The sequence below is a fragment of the Oryzias melastigma genome, linkage group LG3 (genome assembly GCF_002922805.2).
Source record: "Oryzias melastigma strain HK-1 linkage group LG3, ASM292280v2, whole genome shotgun sequence".
Lineage (NCBI taxonomy): Eukaryota > Metazoa > Chordata > Actinopteri > Beloniformes > Adrianichthyidae > Oryzias > Oryzias melastigma.
The window spans coordinates 1,880,972-1,899,762 of record NC_050514.1 but is presented as its reverse complement, the minus strand read 5'-3'; the positions used below and the strand labels follow the sequence as shown (position 1 = coordinate 1,899,762).

At 39.3% G+C, this 18,791-nt stretch overlaps 2 long non-coding RNA genes across 2 annotated transcripts in view; both read left to right on the top strand.

Moving 5' to 3' along the window:
• The window catches only part of LOC118600052, a 3,580-nt gene extending 2,442 nt beyond the window's left edge, over positions 1-1,138 (top strand). The window contains exon 2 of the long non-coding RNA XR_004949626.1: positions 707-1,138. This is a non-coding gene — a long non-coding RNA (uncharacterized LOC118600052). The remainder of the gene's footprint in view (positions 1-706) is intronic.
• Positions 1,139-5,610: 4,472 nt separating this feature from the next.
• LOC112161080 lies at positions 5,611-6,960 on the top strand. Its single transcript, XR_002921782.2, has 2 exons — positions 5,611-5,798; positions 6,047-6,960. It is a non-coding gene; the product is annotated as an uncharacterized LOC112161080 (long non-coding RNA).
• The last annotated feature ends 11,831 nt before the right edge of the window (positions 6,961-18,791 follow it).

Below are 18,791 nucleotides of genomic sequence, written 5' to 3'. Positions count from 1 at the left end.
ACAACCTCCACTGCTGTGTTGACCTACATGGTAGAAATCCTTTCCACAATAACAAGCACCGGCGTGGTCTAAAAATTGTCATTTTATACTTTTTTTTTTTTTCATTAGGTTAGAGGAACATCTGCCATAAGACCAAATATCATGTACCTTCATGGTAATTCATTGTGATGTTCCCGGAAAAGAGCAGCTAAAAGGAAAGCACAAAAATGTCAAAATCTGTGAAGCATAAAGATAGATACATAGACCAAAGTTAAGAAACAATTTCACCCAAAAAGTGAAATTAATGCATGTTAAATCTTTTTCTTCATTTTTACTTTTTAGAGCAATTTGGCAATGAAATAACTAAAGACAAGGGTGATGTTTCAGGATGGTCCAGCATGCTGACTCTTGGTGTCTGAGAAAAGGTTGGAAAAGAAGAAGGCGAGTATGAGAATCACAGATGAAAAATGAAGGCGATGGTCACTCATTTGAATCCAAAAGCAGCTCAAAAGAATCATCTTTCAATAAAGACAGATGCTAAAAGAATGATGGCTTCAGGATGTTCTCTATGAATTTGTTACAGTATCTTTATCTCCCTGAGGCAAAAAAGAAAAAAAAAAGAATTTAAATCCTCGTGCTTAACTAGAATTTCTTTCCAATTAATTTTATTTCCAAGTACTCTGGAGGCAAGTAAAAATAGATTTTAATTAGGAATTGACGCTGCAAGGTTAATGTGATACCCAAATGGTTTTGACTATTTACTTAACTGGATTCATGATCAGAATGCAGTTCAAACTTCTAAAAAAATATACCTTTAATTTTTTCAATGCCCCACCCACTCCACAGGAACAGGGTGCCATCACTGGAGAGTCATAAACACCACCCAACATCATCTTTAGAGGCGGTCCAAGGCCACCCTGAAGGCGTCTGAACAGTACTCCAAGAAGTCCAATGGACGGCAATAAAGGGAAGGAATAAATAGAACTCCTCCCCAATGGAGAAGGATTCTGGGAGGAGACAGAGGCCCCCTACAGGAAGAAATGGCTAATGGCAAGTGGGATGTACTTGTACTGTCTCCTCATAGGTTTACATACCTCTCTTGGTCATCTTTTAAGAGAAAATTTTGGTTTCTAATAATAGTGGTTGGCTGAAGCCATATTGTCACAAAAAATTCTATTTACTCTTTTTATGTTATAAAGACAACAGAATGTTCCCAAATGTCCCTGTTCAAAAGTTGATGTATCCCAGTTCTTAATACCTTGTATCTCCTCCTTTTGCATTAATAACAGCTTTAAGACTCTTGTGGTCGTGGCTGAGGTTCTTTATTTTCTCTCATAGTACAGCATTCTTCTTGTTTAAAAACCTCAAATTTTAAAGCTGTCTTGCTTGAACTGCCTGTTTGAAATCTCCCCAGAGTGGCTCAAAAATACTGAGGTCAGGAGACTGAGACGGACACTCAAGAACATTCACCTTATTCTGCTGGAACCAATGACAGGAGGACTTGGCCTTGTGTCTTGGATCGTTGTCATGTTGACATGTCCATGAACGTCCCATGTGCAGCCTCTGAGCAGCCTCATTTTGTGTTGTAAATACAACATGGCAAAATAAGATAAAGTCACAATTTGAACGTGAATTCAAATTGACAGTTATGCCAGGTTCACACCACACATGGAAGCGCCGTGGAGCGGAGGCCGCTTCCGTTTGACGCCCTTCTTAACCTATGGTGTGGTTTATACCACACGCAGAGCGCCGCGGCCGCCCCGCACCGTGCAGCAATTGTTTTGCTGTCTGGTCTATTTTTTACGTGAGCCGTCTATCCTGGCAGGACGTTACATTAAGACCCAATCTGAATTCTTCCCCTCTCTATTCCCCTTAATTTGAAGTGACAGTTTAAAGTGCAAGTTGTGTCTGGATTTATTATTTTTTAAAATTCACCCTCCAAACGGAGGGGTCCAAAGTCCCCCGTCATGAGGATAAACCACGTCGCGTTGAGAAGAGCTTTTCTTCACGTGGGTGTGTTCTGAACCACAGAGGTTATATTTAAATGTAAGGAATGACTTCTTATTATAAGACCGCTGTTGTTATGTATATTCAAGCGCTGGAAGCTTCGCTCTAATGCTGGCGGTCCGGCGATTATTGATGACGTCATCAAATGAATGTCACATCTGAAATATTAGACACAATTTTTTCATAACCCTCTGTTTGCAGGGTTAAATGAAGGGGAAGGGAGAAGGGAAGAATTTGGATTGGGCCTAAGACACACAAGAAAATCCAGTACATTTTTAAAATATAACCAATTTTTTACAATAAAATACTACTATTGACTAAGGTTGGGCACCGAAATTTGGTTCCAAGTAAGAATGCAAACGGTGCTGCATTTCGGCGCTTAGTTTCATTGAAGGTCTATTGGTCTTTGCACATGTCAATCTTCTAATCCATTCAGAACTTTGAAGTTCAAGCCAATCCCTTTGCCTTTCCTGTGATAGTGGGTGGGCTCATATAGGACCGCTGATGGGGCGAGCACGAGATCGAGCAGCACTCAAATGTCTGGCTGCATTTCACATCAGATCACAGAAGTTTGACAGGTCGCATCAGCTAATCAAGGACTCAGCTTTGGGCACGTGACGTTTTCAGTGACCCAATCAGTGGATAGAAATACTGATCCAATACGAACGTTTTTGACCTGTAACAGCGCGGCGGCTCTCTGGATGAAGAAAGACAGCCCTTGGACTTCAGTGGAGCTCGCCCGCTCCACACGCCGGGAGGAGACAGGTGCTGTGTTCAGCTCTCCAGACTGAGATGTTTTATTAATGTTTGTCAAAAAGGTCCAAATTTTCCTCTTCTTGGGTTAATGCAGAACAGCCTACAAACACAAATACAGCGGAAGCTGCTGTTATCCAAACATCCCCCGAGTGACATTAATTCCCCAGTAACTCCTCAGACAAGCTCAGGATCACATTTTTGACAGGGAGAAGGCAGTGAATTTGCCGTGCGGCAAAACTGGCACACTGCCAGTTTGCGCAAAAGAGGGGAGGGGCCATTTGTTTGCAGCTCGAAAGTTGTGGAGCTCTAATTGAATACGAAAAGCCAGTACGTCAAAAAATGATGATCAGTTTTTGACACGGAGGCCTTAACCATGCGTCAATATGTGACTTGGGAATGAAAATGTGTTGATTTGAGAAGATGCAGGAATTATTTTTATTACTGAAGTACCAAAATTGGCACTGATTGGGAACCAAAACCAAAGAACCGCTTTGACACCGGAACCTCATAAAACCCGGTGGGTATTGACAAATGTGATCATATTTTTGGATCTAAACAGACTACACTGTATTCCTCGCTGATTCGTGTGATTTAGGGACCGGAGACTGAATATGTCAAATCTGCGAATACGGAGAAACCCCGTCTCCACCTCACCCCCCATTCCCCACGGCTGAAGAATGTCCGATACCAGTCCATATACTTCTGATAGATGTTAAAAGCGATAATTATCCTCCACGATTATTAGGATATTTCGGAGCGTCTGAACACAGACGCTAACTTCACCTGCGTCACTGAACTTGCGAGTACTTCTGTTTACCTGAAAACAAAAAGATGAAAATCGCACTAGATTTAGACCAACAATTCTGGATTCTGACGGTGTTTTTACTTTTACTCTGAGGAAAACGGTTCAAAAAATATGAGATTTTGTTTGAGCCAAATGCAGGTCCATATATTTTCAATGACAAAGAAGAACGCAGACCTGCGTCTCACTCTGTTTGCTCGTTGCCATGACAACTCTGGAACATTCCTTTCATATGATGCAATTTTATGATCAAAGACCCTGACACCTTTGTGATGTCATCGTAATACCAACAACCGTGACATCACTGTCATGTCATGGCCTGTTATTCAAGGGAGGTGATGACGTACGACATCACTGTGATGTCATGGTCTTTGATCAGAAACTTATAAATAGCGGCTGCACGGCTGAAATTCATTTGTCAGCGACTCCCAGCGGTGTAGAGCCACTCAGAGCCCTTGTTCAGGATCACATCTGCGAATATTGACGCCCTTTTAACGAAGAGCACGCAATAGTTCACATTTCATCTCTGAAGCAATGGCTTATTACGGCGGACGCAAACAGAACTTTCGGCAGAACCACGGTGTCGGAGCCCCCAAACGTGCTCCCAGACATTATACTCAGGGACACAATGATCCCAATCCATCCAGGTATAATCCACCAGTGCAGCCACAGGACGATTTCCCTCAAGAAAACCCAACTGAGAGGCAGAACCTCGCCCATCCAGACTCGATCATCTCCGAGCTTAGAGATCAGATCAGACGGGCGCAGGAAGAGAAAACCTGGCTGATCCAACTGACAGCAGCGGACGCCGAAAAGATGCAGACGGCAGAAGCAGCCCGCAGATTGGAACGTCAGAAACTGCAGGAAAAGATCAACAACCTGCAGAAACACAATCAACAACTCCGTGGTCAAAACCAAGATCTGATCAAAAAACATCAAATGTTCTCTTCTGACCAAACATCTTTTAATGCAACCAAAGAAAAGCTGCAAAAGATGCGGGAAGAAGTTCAGACTCTCCAAAATGAAAGAAAGCAGGATCAGAAGGTGGATTTGATGAAGAAATTAGTTGATGAGAGCCAGAGACAGATAGAAAAGTATAAAGATATAAACTCCACGCTGATTCTGAAAGTCCAACACTTCCAAAATGAGAACCATCAACTGAAGACACAGCTGCAAGCAGCTCCCCAGAATCTAACCCACACACAGCTGGCAGACATGGAGGAGCTCAGAAAAACGCATGAAACTTGTGAATCCGTCACACAAAAGTTTAAAGAGGGAAACAGTAAGCTGACTCTGGAAGTGCAGAAGCTTAGAAAAGAAAACAATCAGCTAAAGAAGATGCTCCAACAAGCTTCCCAACTACAAAACATCATTAATCGAATGAGCAAGCAGATCCAGCTCACTGAAAACGAGAGGATCCGGTTGAGCAACCAGCTGTTTGAGGAGATCAAAACCTCAGAGAAGCTGAAAGAAAGCCTCTTTTACCTGGAAGATCATGTGGATGAACTGAAGGACAAGATCAGACAGTTAGAAGAGAATACAAACCAATGCTTGAACATGGAGGAAGATGATGTGATAGTAGAAGATGAATGGATAGAAGAAGATGAATGTTTGAACATGAACGATTATGATGTGATAATAGAAGATGAATGGATAGAAGAAGATGAAGTGATGGAGGAAAATAAAGTTATGGAGGAAAATGAAGCTGTGGAGGAAAATGAAGCTGTGGAGGAAAATGTAGTGATGGAGGAAAAGGTGGACATGGAAGATGAAAAAACTGTGCTGGTCTTTGAGGAAACAGACAAACAGTTTGAGGAAAGAGAAACTCAAATTGAGATCGTAGTCAAAGACTTTGAACCACAGCTGCAAAATATCCAAGAGGATATTCCAAAGAAACCAGAGAAAGAGAAAAAACAGGATAAGAAAAAGGCAAAGAAAAGAGAAAAAAATAAGAAAAAGGCGGAAAAAGTCAAAGAGCCTAAAGAAAAACATGCGAAGAGCTCCGCCTTTGTACATTTTTTTCGCAGGTTGTTTTGCTTAAAGAAGTAAAAACCTGAAATATTTGTGTGTTCTTAAGACTAGCATATGTAGCCCATGTGGTCTTTATTTTATTAATTTTACCAAAATCTGATTTTCTATCTTTATTTTCTTAATCTGAGAACGTTCTGGGCACAGACATTTATTTTGGTAGTTGCGCTACTTCCTGTCTGCTCGCGGCATTCCCTTCAGTCTCTGGGGGAACGGCCGAGAGGAGGTAAGCTGCAGGCTTTGCTCTTGCTATATTAGAAAAAATAATAAAGTTTACATTAAGTTTTAAAAGTGAAACTGTATTGATAATCGGTCAAAATGTTATTTACACTGTTTTTATTCTAGTTAGTTTTGGGAAATGTATTTTTTTCATGTAAATGCAGCACTTTGAAGTCAGCTAGTGCTAGCGGCAGTGCTCGTGCTAGCATGCGTGGTCTCACGTGCCCGTCGTGATTTTTCTCTGCCTCCTTTTAGGTTGTGCAGACAGTGAGACCAGAAGTGATTTTTTTTTGTGTGTGTGTGCTGTATGTGTTTTCACAGGTATGTGAGCATTTATTTTGGATAGAAATATTTTATTATCCTTTGCTTTTTCTTATTTTATTCATATTTACTTTCAGTATATTGTAATGTACAGTTTTGTTATTTACTTCAATATTTTGTGATTTAAAAAAATATAAATATGCCATTTGCTGAAAAAAAAATGTTAAAGACTTTAAACTATATGATCACACTGTAAATTTTATTTAATGTAATTTTGAAATATGCACAATTCAGTCTCTGGGGGAACGGCCGAGAGGAGGTTGTGCAGACAGTGAGATCAGAAGTGTTTTTTTGTGTGCTGTATGTGTTTTCACAGTAAACCCTCAGTTTTTGTGGCAATCCCTGTGTGAGACTCGTTTCTTAAAAACACAACGCAGACAAATCTGGCCGGCGCTGTCAAGCAGCAAGAGAGCGACCGGCTACACATACAAAAAGAAAAAAAAAAAAAACGCGTGTAGAAACACAATGAAAGGAAACGTGTACAGAAACACACGTGCTAAAAAGACAAGCCTGTTCTTTTTTTATTCCCATTTTTATACTTTAGTTATTTATTTTTTACTTTCCTTTTTATTATCATTTTTCTCTTTTGGCATTAGGCTTAAAACAGCCTGATATCAAAGATATCAATCAAATATTAAAAAGGCTTACCACAGTTCTACCTGCTTTAACAGCTTCTAGTACCGCCGTCACCCAAAACCTGCAGCAGTTCTGGCTGAGAGCTTAGCTCTGATAGAGAACGCCTCAAAGTGCACATGAAGCTCACATTGCTACTTTGAGGCGCCCTCTTCAGGCTCCAGCCAGAACTGCTGCAGAAGAAGTCCCTGCTCCAGAGAAAGCAAGGACAAAACTAAAACAAAAAATGTCATTTGGTTTCGTCAAATGACATTTTTTGGCGAAATAATGCAACCACAAGGAGGCCCAAACCAGTGTCTCTTTGTGCCGGTCCCAAGTCCGGATAAATGCAGAGGGTTTCGCCATAAAGGTCACCGGGATAGACCCAAACCACATCAAACACAAACAGAACTTTCATGTCTGATCAGTTGTGTTTGGGTTAACAACAACCTCCACTGCTGTGTTGACCTACATGGTAGAAATCCCTGAATCTGGTGATCTACACCAGAGTAAGAGTCCCCATTAATCTCAGGAAGGAGAAATTCAGTCATTGCAGCTTAAAAAAAGCTCTTTTGTGGCATTTGCACCAAAAAAATTCTTTCTTCTGGTGACTCGACCATGCAGCCCATTTTTCTTCACGTTCCTCCTTTTTACATCTTCAGACATCCACACCACAGTTTTTCAGAGTCCTGGATCACAGCTGAAGTCATTTGTGAATCTTTATTTGCATGATGACTCTGGCAGAAATGTTTCCAATCATTGTTGGGTTTCAACACAACTCCTCACTTTCTACTTCTTGGTCAGAGTTTGATCACTGCTGACTTTCTCAGTTCCTTGGTGTAACGCGTGTTTAGGACAAGGCGCTCTGACTACAGAAGAGATGTTCGTTTTGAAAAGCCCAGAGTGTGTGAATTAAAACACAGCAACCCAGTAAAAGAATCAATTGATTGTTTTGACCAAACAAACACAGTATTAAACATAAAGGGTTCTGTCCTGGAGTTTGGGTGTCCAGATCCTTTCAATCCCTGATGAAGTTTTTTGTCCAAGTTCTGTTCATTTGTCCTTCCTGAAGGTTCCTTTCAAGTTCAGCTGTCCTCCCTGAAGGTTCTTACACTGGTTTTGTCATTTTGATTTAAAAAGAGTAAAAATATGTTTGACTGTAAATATTTTCACCCAACTACTAACTATGAGTGGAAAAAAGGTTTTTGTGTTATCATTCTTATTGTATGAAAAATGACCCGGAAATCATAGGTTTTCCAGGGGATTTCTAGAAACACTATCAACAGAGAGAGTCAGAGAGCAGTTGGCGTCAAGTCAAGATGGACGATGTTAAATTAAATGTTGAAGCTTTAAATAACCACAGCTGAGCAGAAGTGCCTGTCAACCGACGCAAAAAATTACGCTTCGAGTGTAGACTGGAGGTGAAGTGATTCCACAGGAACTCCACTTCCACGTGCGGTGTGAACCCAGCTTTATGCTTTGACATTCTGTGTGAATTAGTGTTCTTCAGTGGTAAAGTTCTATGCTGTGAGTAACTCAGAACCTTTTGCCTCTCTCCTTTTTTTGTCTAGCAGAAGAAATCAAATAAATCCACTCACACACACTTTTACAATTTTTGTTATCCTCAGGAAAAGCTGGTATTGTTCCAAAACCTTAACCCAAAACACAAAATGATTTTAAAAAAGCTATTTCTAATCTTATTCTACACTAGAAGAAATGTCTGCATAAATCATGAAACCAAACTCCTGATTTCCGCTGGTAAATGGAAGAGAATAGAACATAAAACCATCTATTCTCATGACAATAGAATTGGCATTCTGCATGTCTGACAGTGAAGAGTCTGGATCAATTACTCTCTAACACTCAGTTAAGAATTGTGAGTCCAAGAAAAAAAAGTTTGAAGAGTGAAGATGATGGAAAAAACAGTTCATATGGGCTTCAGTCTTAAATGTCTCAGCTTTCACAGCTGTCAGGAGTTTAACAAAGGCCTTCAACTGTTGCTGAGAGGTGATACCTTCATGACAGGCTCATTCACTCTCAGGAGAAAAACCGGAGCCAGGCTAAACCTTTTTGTAGCCTCTGTTTGCCTCATCAAACCTCAAACTCCCTGGTCCAGTATGAGATCTATTCACACCCTGGAAGGATTTGCATACATGACAAAATGTGCTAATAAAAACAGACAAGAATGTTTTAACTATTTATTTGATTAAAACCTCGACTGAAGCATCAATAAATAATAATTTTATTAAATAATCATAATTTTAAGGAAGTGACCAAGATTTCTGGATTGGCTCACCAGCTCCAGGCTCCTGCCCAGAGTGTGCGAGACAGGTTAACATTGATAAAATATCCATTAGACAGGCGGAGAGCCTGTCATGGCGGTGGATGAATATGACCATTTAAAAGTCAAAGATAGACTAGAAGCTGATAGACGTCTAACTTCAGCTGGGTAAAAATGTTCCCATGTCAGTCTCTACATTCTTTACAAGATGGATGTTGGAAACTGATTGAAGATCAGAAAGCGGCCAATCCCCAACAATGAATCAGTGGATGTAGATTTAATCATCCCCAATGAACATTTCAATGTGGGCCCCATATGATTTACCTTTGGGCTGTATGGGCCCCAGTTGGGTTCGTCCTGCAGGTTCCATGGTGGCCCCATCTGTGCTTGCCTACAATGGCTTAGGTGGGGACTCAGTGGTCTGGGTCCCTAAGCTAACCAGCTGCTTTTAACGAAGACCTTGCTAGCTCAATACAGAGGAGCTTGCTAGCTCGATACATCAGAGCACAGCAATAACACATGGACTGAATCACCACTAACACTACCTGCACTTTAACTGTTGGAATTTTTAACCATACATTTTTCATACTGTAAATACTTGTTAATGTGCTATTTATTCTACCATGCACATTGTATATATAGCTTTATATATATAGGAAGCATTCTGGATGGATAGAAACTGCACTTTGTTGCTGTTTACTTGAGACACGTGCAATGCCAATAAAATTGAATTCTGTTCTGTTCTATTCTATTCTGTTCTATTAAGTGCAATGAAACGGGACTAAAAGAAAGTCAGACCCATTTAAACTCTACTACATGGTATTTGCAGTAATAGATTCTGGGTATGTTCACATGAGTAGATACCACATAATTATGAACCAAATAGTACTTCATAAATACGCAGGAAGTACCATGTAAGTACTGAGTAGTTACAAAAAAAGTCCATCCATCCATCCATCTTCTTGACCGCTTTGTCCCTTTCGAGGTCGCAGAGGTGCCGGAGCCTATCCCGGCTACTGATGGGCGAAGGCGGGGTTCACCCTGGACAGGTCGCCAGTCTGTCTCAGGGCCTCAATCACACACCCATTCACTCTCACATTCACACCTAGGGACAATTTAGAGTCACCGATTAACCTATGAAGCATGTTTTTGGACGGTGGGAGGAAGCCGGAGTCCCCGGTGAAAACCCACGCATGCACGGAGAGAACATGCAAACTCCAAAGGTCCCAGTTGATGTTTTTAAGATCCTCCAGCCGGGATTTGAACCGGGGCCTTCTTGCTGTGAGGTAAATACGATAGATTGCACATCTCTGGAACTGGGTTCAGTGATTCTAGGGACAACTCAGTTGCTTCGTCTGTAATAGGTTTGTTTGTTTGTTTGTTGCTTTTGGATGACCTTTTTCAACTGTTTCTTCATCAAATCAAACCTAAAACTACAATCTGTTCATCAATAAAATTATAACGGAAGATCGAGAACAACTACATGAATTTTTGAGGTGAATCATTTGTAGTGCACTGTCACTTGACAATCGATTTAGTGGGAGTTTTCTTCTAAAAAAAAAGAATAAAAATCCTCTGGGTGAGGAATGTCCTTTTTATTCAGGATGAGAATAGTGTAGAAATAGTAACATGTGACTAATTTTCTTGGTTTATCTCCTCCTTTTGTTTTCAGTTTGTGTTCATTTGTGTTTCCACACCAGTTAGATCCCTCCACAGCTGTTTCCTTTTTGTTAATTAGCTGTTTAAGCTCTCACCGTCTTCAGTCGCTTATTGCAACATGCTCGCTTGTCTTCACCTTTTTATCACATGTTCATTGCATTTTCTGTTTTCTCAAGGTGTAACTCATTACTTTTTAATATATATATATATGGGTAAAATATATATATATATGATCCACTGTTTCTAACAGTAAAAGACGAGTAATCTGATTACTGTTACTAATTCTGCTGAAGAACTTCAGTTCTGATTTTGTATGGATGCACCGGAAACACATTTCACCCTCTGTAAGCCTGGCTGCTACGTTAAATATATTTTTGTTGTTTTGTTTAGTTGAGGAAAAATTACCAGGAAGTTTGTATAACAGAGTATTACGGCCACCAAAATACTTCCTTGTATTTTACTCAGTTTTCCTTGTAAGTTTACGACATTAAATCTTGTAAATTTACGTAAAGAAGTCAAAGAATAGCTTCCGCCATGCGAATCACGTTTTAAGGTGCATTCACACCGAACGCGATTCACGCGGCGGAGGCGGCCAGTTTCAATGTTAAGTCAACGGAACAGTCATGACGTGAGGCAATCCTAAGTCCCGAGGTCCGATTTGAGCGACGGGTGCGGCGCGAAGGTCTAGCAGCAGCTTGATTTGAGCGACAAGGCGTAAATAGGGCGGTGCAGCCTCAATTTAAATATCTGAAGTTTTACAGGTCGCTGCATTGCTTCTGCCAATCAGGAATTCAGCTTTGTGCACGTGACGTTTTTTAGTGACTCAGTCAGCGGGTAGAATATTAATCCAAGGCGAGCATTTTTGTCCTGAAATTCCATCTAATTCTATCTATATAAGGCGGGATAGACTCTGGACAGATCGCCGGCTTTAGCTCCCGTGGTGGAGTTCACTCGCTCAATATGCTGGCAGACAGAGAGCCGCTGTGCGGTGCTGAGGCTGCCAGCTCAGGTCTCATCAAGACATTAAAGAAAAAGGAAAAAGGTATCCTAATTTTATCTTTCCCCGTCGGGTCAGTGAGTCTAAAAGCTCAGCCGCAGAGACACAGAAACACAGCAGAAGTAGCTGTCATACAAACACAGCCCCCTGTACCAGGAATTTTTTTTAATAATACTCATATAAACCCAAGCATGGAGACATGACTGTCATTGTTTTTGTAAAACTCTTCACAGTGAATAAACCTGATTTCTCAACATCATCCGTGTCTTCCACACATTCTAATTGAGATATCCACAGACACCGTTCTTTATAGAGATCATCCAAAAAGCATTACCTGGAAGCTCCTCCCACATGCGGCCGCGGTGTCAAGCTCAGGAACACATTTTTGACAGGCCACGAGCAGTGAATTCGTAGGACGACGAAAGAGGGACAGGGAAGCAAATTTGTCACGTAAATTGGTTTTGTTGTGAATGCCCCTTTAGATCTATCCAGGCGTACAGTTTTGATCCAGATTCCAGCTCAGACGAGGAAAACGAAGATGTTCATGGATTTAGTCATCTACTAGTGAAAGCATCAGAATGGAGCAGAGCAGGGAGCTTGATGTATTTTCTACATCACAATTACGATCTATTTCAAACTACATTTTTTTAACTACTCCCAATTCATGATTTGAATAAAGAAATAATCAGAAAAGCCATTTTAAGCTTAATTTTCTAATATATGTCCTCCATCATAAAAAAAATGCCACAAGAACATGTTAAAAACAGCATGTTCATGGGAGTGCGTCTTTTAATAACGCCGGGCTTCTGACTCTAGAGCCGTATACATTTTATCATAAAACAGTTTTGCACAAGAGCAATTCCTCTCAAACAGCCCCTCCTTCGACCCTTTTATCCCTCCTGGGATGAACTAGAATGTCACGCAGGAGCACAGCCTTATTGCATGACCTCAGTCTCTGACCCAACTCCAACTTAATGCTTCTAGAGCTCACTGGAAGCAGCCGCTGATGCTGTGTAATATCCCTGTTTGTAAGATTGTCCCTGAATGATCGTCCGTGGGTGTTGCAGCTTGATTTCTGAATTTCATAAATGTTTTAGCATATATCTTTACAAAATGAAAACTGTTAACAGTAAGGTACTTAAAGGGTTGTCAAAGGTAAAACCACATTAAAAAATCAGTAAGAAGTTACTTTGGACAGAGCCCAAAGAATATGCTGCGTCTTTAGTTTTAAGGTCTTTTCACATCTCCCCCTTAAACTCAGCATTTTTTAGCAAAATTCCAATAGTGCTGAAGGTGGCTGGCTGTAGGGGGTGGAGGCCGCCAGCTTTACTCCTTTTGTCTCGTTCTTAACCTCAGGAAAGCTGTCCCTGCTGACCAACAAAAATGCTCCGTCGTCTGTGAAGGATGGTGCTGCTCACTCACAAATTGAATAAAAGGAAAGGAGATTTTTATCAAACAATTCTGTGGTTATGTGTGGTCAGCAGAAATAACAATTCGACCAAGAAAAAAAGCCGTCGCCATCCCTGAACTGAAACCTGCTGCTTTTCCTCCAAATTTTAGATTGACCTGCTTAAAAAAAAAAAAAAACTAACTTTAAAGTGATTTATTTGGAGAAAAGTAGAGATCATGTGAAAACATAGCTTTTATTTAACACATTTTCATGCGGTTTGTCCTGTGTGATTTTCACTACAAGGTGAGGATTCATGTGGATGTTGAAGCTCCGTAAAAACATGGTTTCTTGTTGTTTTTGTGTTCATTTCTGTAGGACTTCTGATGAAGGAAAGCAATTTAACTAAAACATGGAAGAGACACATCAGGAGAAGTTCAAATCTCATCTGACGGAGAATGCCATCCATCTTCAACGGCTCCTGTCAGAATCCATCCAACTGCGTCTCATCCACACACTCGATTGGACGTAGAAAAAACGAAAAGCAGATGTGGTTACCGCTTCATGGTGCTGTTTGTAGAATCATAATTAGAACTGGATGGAAAGAAAAGAGCTTCACGGGCTCTGAAAGAACAGATAGATTTTCTTTCAAATGTTTTTATCTGAAGTTTATTTGTTAGAACAGCAGCTACACGAAAAGAAGAAAGTTATCCTGTTGAATGATAGAATATTGGACTGTGGAAGCAAGAAAACAAGAAGTATGTCAGAAATTTAAAATCCCAAATTCTTCTTTTTTTTAACTTTATGGAGTTTTTAGTGTTAAATTGTACAAAACTGGATAAAAATAACATTATGGAAAGAAATTATAGCTGAAAACAGTTGACTGTGTTCCAGAATAGACTTAAACTTCTGTCCTCTTTTTATTTATTTATTTTTTTAATGCAAAGATTACAGAAATTTGATAATCTTCCATAATAAGTCCAAAATATTTAAGTTTTTAAAGTCAGAATATAATATTTTGAAAACTATTTTTCTGTGTAGGCCAGGGATCTGCAACCTGAGACTCCAGAGGCACATGGACCTCTATATGGCTCCATTGTGGCTCTTTAGCTTTAAAAAATGCTTTAAGTCATGTTTAAGTTGACTTAAACAGTTTGGGTCTTGAATGAGACCAAAACAGAAGTCGTTGAGTTTTCCCCTGGTGGGCGTAAGTATCATGGTCTGGACTTCCTCTCTCTCGCTCCCTTTGAAAAGTCTGTGGTCACTAACTTGGGAGTGAAACTTGATGCTGCCCTGAAACTGGACCTTCAAATAAATGCAGTAACCAGGTCCTGCTTCTTTCAGTTACAATGTTTGTCCAGGATTAAGTCCTTCATATCCAAGTCAGACCTTGAAATAGTGATCCACGCTTTTGTGTTGTCCAGGCTGAATTACTGCAGCTCCTTATGCCGGGTTACCCAAGGCCTCAATAGCCTGGTTCAGAATGCAGCGGCCAGATTTATATGTGGTGCTAAGAAGTCTGATCACATAACACCTGTTCTGGTCTCTTTGAACTGGCTGCCAGTGCAATATCCGATTTGTATAAAAATTCTTGTCTTTGTTTTTAAATCACTGGCAGGTACGGCACCGTCTTACCTTTGTGATCTGATTTTAAAATATTCTCCCTCTAAGTCTTTGCATTCTGCGGACCAGTGTTTGTTACTGGCTCAGAAAACTAAATGCAAGTTCCAGGGAGATTGTGCCTTTGCTGTGCTGGCTCCTAAACTGTGGAACCAGTTGCCACTGGCTATTAGAGATGTCACACTTTTGGAGAGTTTAAAAGCTAAACTGTTCCTCCACTATAGTATCTGCCTAGCTGCTTTTTATCATGCAAATTGTAATTTCTTTTTAAATAGGGCTTTATGTATTCATTTTTTTTAATTGTTTTTATGATTTTTATGTATTGTGTTTTCTTGTGTACAGCACAAGGCCTCCTTGGCTGATGGTGAAAGGTGCTTTATAAATGAATAAATGAAATGAAAATGAAATGAAATTACTTTCTCGCATTTTTAATTCAAGAAAATCTGCAGCAAGATCTTATTTGACACAGGGTGTATTTTATTTTGAAAGGAACTTGTTGCAGTGGTCCAATGAAAAAAAGCAATTATATGGAAAAAAATACAAAATGTGGTTTTAATTCAATAATTGTTATATTTAAAAGCTACATTTTATAAATGAATGACATATTGGCGTAAAACGACAAATGAATTGTACATTTTCTAAGCAGTTGGGACTTAACGGCTTTGGTTTTGGTCAACAAAGGGATCTTTTTAGTGTTAAAGGTTGCAGAGCTCTGCTTTAGGCTAATTTTGATCAATGACTAGGGAAGCAAATGCAATTTTCTATAAGTGAGACTTGGTGGCAAAAATGTGTTTTTTGAAAACTTTTGAGTTCCTGTAGTTGTGAACACAGCCTCTAATAATCCATTAATCATTTCCAGTGCTGCAAAAGTGCTGAAAAAATCCTTGTAGGCTGTCTGACAAGTCTGGATTTAATTTTGATCTTTTTTTTCCCCTTTAAGGCTTTTATCCTCACTTCTTTACGCATTAACAATACTAAGGAAATCAATTTACTTGTAAAAGTTAAAACAATATGTTATTTTAGGACAATTATAAGTTAAAGTAAGCATTATATAATGCACATTATTGTAAAAAAGCAAGACTGGTCTGGCACACGCCTCCCTAAATGATGGATGGACGGATTATGTGTCCTGGTATTCAGTTTCTATAAAAATCTCTTTCCGCTACAATAACCCTGAAGAGATTTCTATCTGCTGTTTAGGATTTCATCAGTTTTTCAGCCCACTGCGCTGCTACAGCTGACTGAGAATTCCACGCCTTTGTTCGTGAACACTTCTCATCCAAGTTATGAAACTGTGGATTCAGGTACAAAACCGTCCACAGGCTGGAAATACATCCCAGCACTGTTACCATGATCATAATGTGTATGTAAAGCTGAACCATGAGATCAAAACAGGTTTTACTGACAGTTCTGAACAGAAAGTCACTCTCCATCCTTAAAACCTCAAAAACTTTGAGATCATAACTGAATATTAAAAGTAGAAACGAATGTTGATGTTTGCATGGTGTCAAATTGAGGTATTGTTGGGAAAATCTGTCATTAATGTTGTAGTTTTATACAAACAAAAATAGAGCCGTATTGTGCTCACTACACGACACACCATCAATGAACGGACTATTTTTAAACTGTTGTCATATTCAAAGCGTATAAAGTGAGACAACAGAGTCAGAGATAAATCCATCAGTCAGTCAGACTTTAGTAACTGCGTTCACAGTAACTCTAGGGGTTGAAACATGCTACACGTTAGCCACATTAGAAGCGTTAGCTTATTCACAATATCTGTAACCTTATTTGAAACACGTAAAAAACAGACTTATACAGCTAATACAAATGTTACTATGCTAACTTCAAACCTTGTTATTAACCCATACAAAAAAAAAAAACAGTTCGTTACACAGCTACTTGTTAGCTGGATTAGCATATTCAGAATGGCATCCAGCCTTGTTTGTAACTTGCATAAAAACAGACATTTTGACAGAACGCCAAGTCCCTCTCAAAACTGCTTCAACATCAGTGAACAACCAAAAATAACCCAAAACTGTTTTAAAATTGCACATTCAAGCCTTGTCCAAACTCCTTCTTTACGTTCGCCATTTTCTAGTGCTGTCCTACCATTCCAAAACCTAGAAATTTCCCAGAAGTCTTTGCAAAACACTTGTGTGCATCAATGCTTAGCGAATATAGACCGAAATGCATTGCAGTTGAACTATTTTAGTGGAAAAAAAGAACATTTTCAATGTAATTTTTAATAAACCATCCATATTTTCATCATCAGAACACAATGGAGACACAAATAGACGTCAGGAAATTGTTTTATTGATTAGATTTTCACCCTTTTAATAAAAGAAAGAAAAGTAGTGAGCATGATGTTTGAATTGCTTTTAAAATCCAGGACACCAGATAGTCCTGCATAAAGTTTTTTAATAGTTAGGGGTTAGGGTTGGAATTCAGACAAACCCATTATCTTCTTAATTATCAAGCACATGTGTTTAGAAAGGGTGAAAATGTCATTTTTGATCAAATAATAATAAAAATCTAAGCTCAAAGCAGCTAATAAGAAAACTCTGATGACCCAACATTCTAGCAGCATTTAAACGCATCGTTTACACACGAATCATGGAGACGTGAAAAAAGTCTCACATCAGATTTGTGCGTAAATACAGTTTTATGTGTACTTTTCAAAGATTTGTGTGTTACAAGCTGCTGTAATTCTAAGTTGTGCGTGTGTAAAATATGTTTTGCATTATTTCGTATTTTGTCATTTTTGAACATGTGAATACACAATTTCAAGTGCTCAAAATGCATTGCATGAGTTACAAATCAAGAATTACGCACACAGTTTCTCCCCATACAGGTCAAGTCAAGTTTTCAGTTGAAGTCAAGTCTCAAGTCTATGGTGACAAACGCAAATCAAGCCTTTAGCTGTTGCTTTTGGTTAAGTCTCAACTCTAAAAACTTGCAATTGAAATAAATATCTGAGATTACAAAATCATTGCAAAGTTTGCTTATTTTTATTGTTACTCCAAAGAGCGATGCCCCTTTAACTTATCATTATCTGACCTGTGATATCAAAGTAACACCATGTTTAGGCACTGAATACATTCGCTTGTGCTTCTTTTGCTAGTAGGTTAAAAGTGTCAGAAGCCTTAAAAATGCTCAGTAATAAAATGGAAGTCTAAAAAGATGATTAGTAATCTAATAACAGTTTATTTCATTTTAGTATTCAGCTGCAGGCCAATCAATGTTCTTTTATTAAATTTGGGCATGTTTTAGAAACATTTGCAAATTTGCTGTTGGAGGCTGAGCTCACCTTCAATAAACAAAACATGGATTAAGATACAAAAATATCCAGACCTCAAGGGACTGTTCGTGAATACACGATGCTTTCAGTTTGATTTCACTAACCACAGTGTGAGTGTTGATGCTTCAGCGATCGAGGTGAATGATATGTTGGCAAATATCCACAAAGACACCCAAAAATGACAATCAGCAATGAAAATCAGAGTCTAGAAGTCTCCAAACTGGATGTTTGTGGATGAATCTAAACACAGGAAAACAAAGTCATGTTTTCAATACAGCATACATTTTAGCAAGCTTTCACAGTTACACGGTCTCTATGATTCAGAGGGATCCTGTTCAAAGGGATCATGTGAGGAGGCACCCTCCAGCATCCAAACACCAACTGAGAAGGTTTTACATCAAAAGAGGCTCAGCCTTCTAGTGGCTTTTAAGTGAATCCACCTGCTAGCCCTCTTTTGTTCGTCTGTTCCTGACTCACCCATTTCTGTGAATTTAAAGTTTTGTCCTAATTAATAACACAGATGTAACAAACTCTTCAGTCTCTGACATCGTTTGTACTTCATCCACAAACTGTCAGTACATCTGAAATTTTAAAAGTACTTTTTTTTTTAGTTTGACATTTTTTTATGTAAAATTTTACACAAGTAAAACACTTTCATAACCAGTTTCTACGGATACAGTTCATACCTGCAGCAAAGTGCTGCAGAGGATGTTCAAGCATTACAAACGTGAGTATGTCATGAAAAGCATAGATTATTTTTGAGCAGCTCTATCTGAACAATGTCCTTTCAAAGTTGATTTGTGAGCTAAGTCTGAAACAACA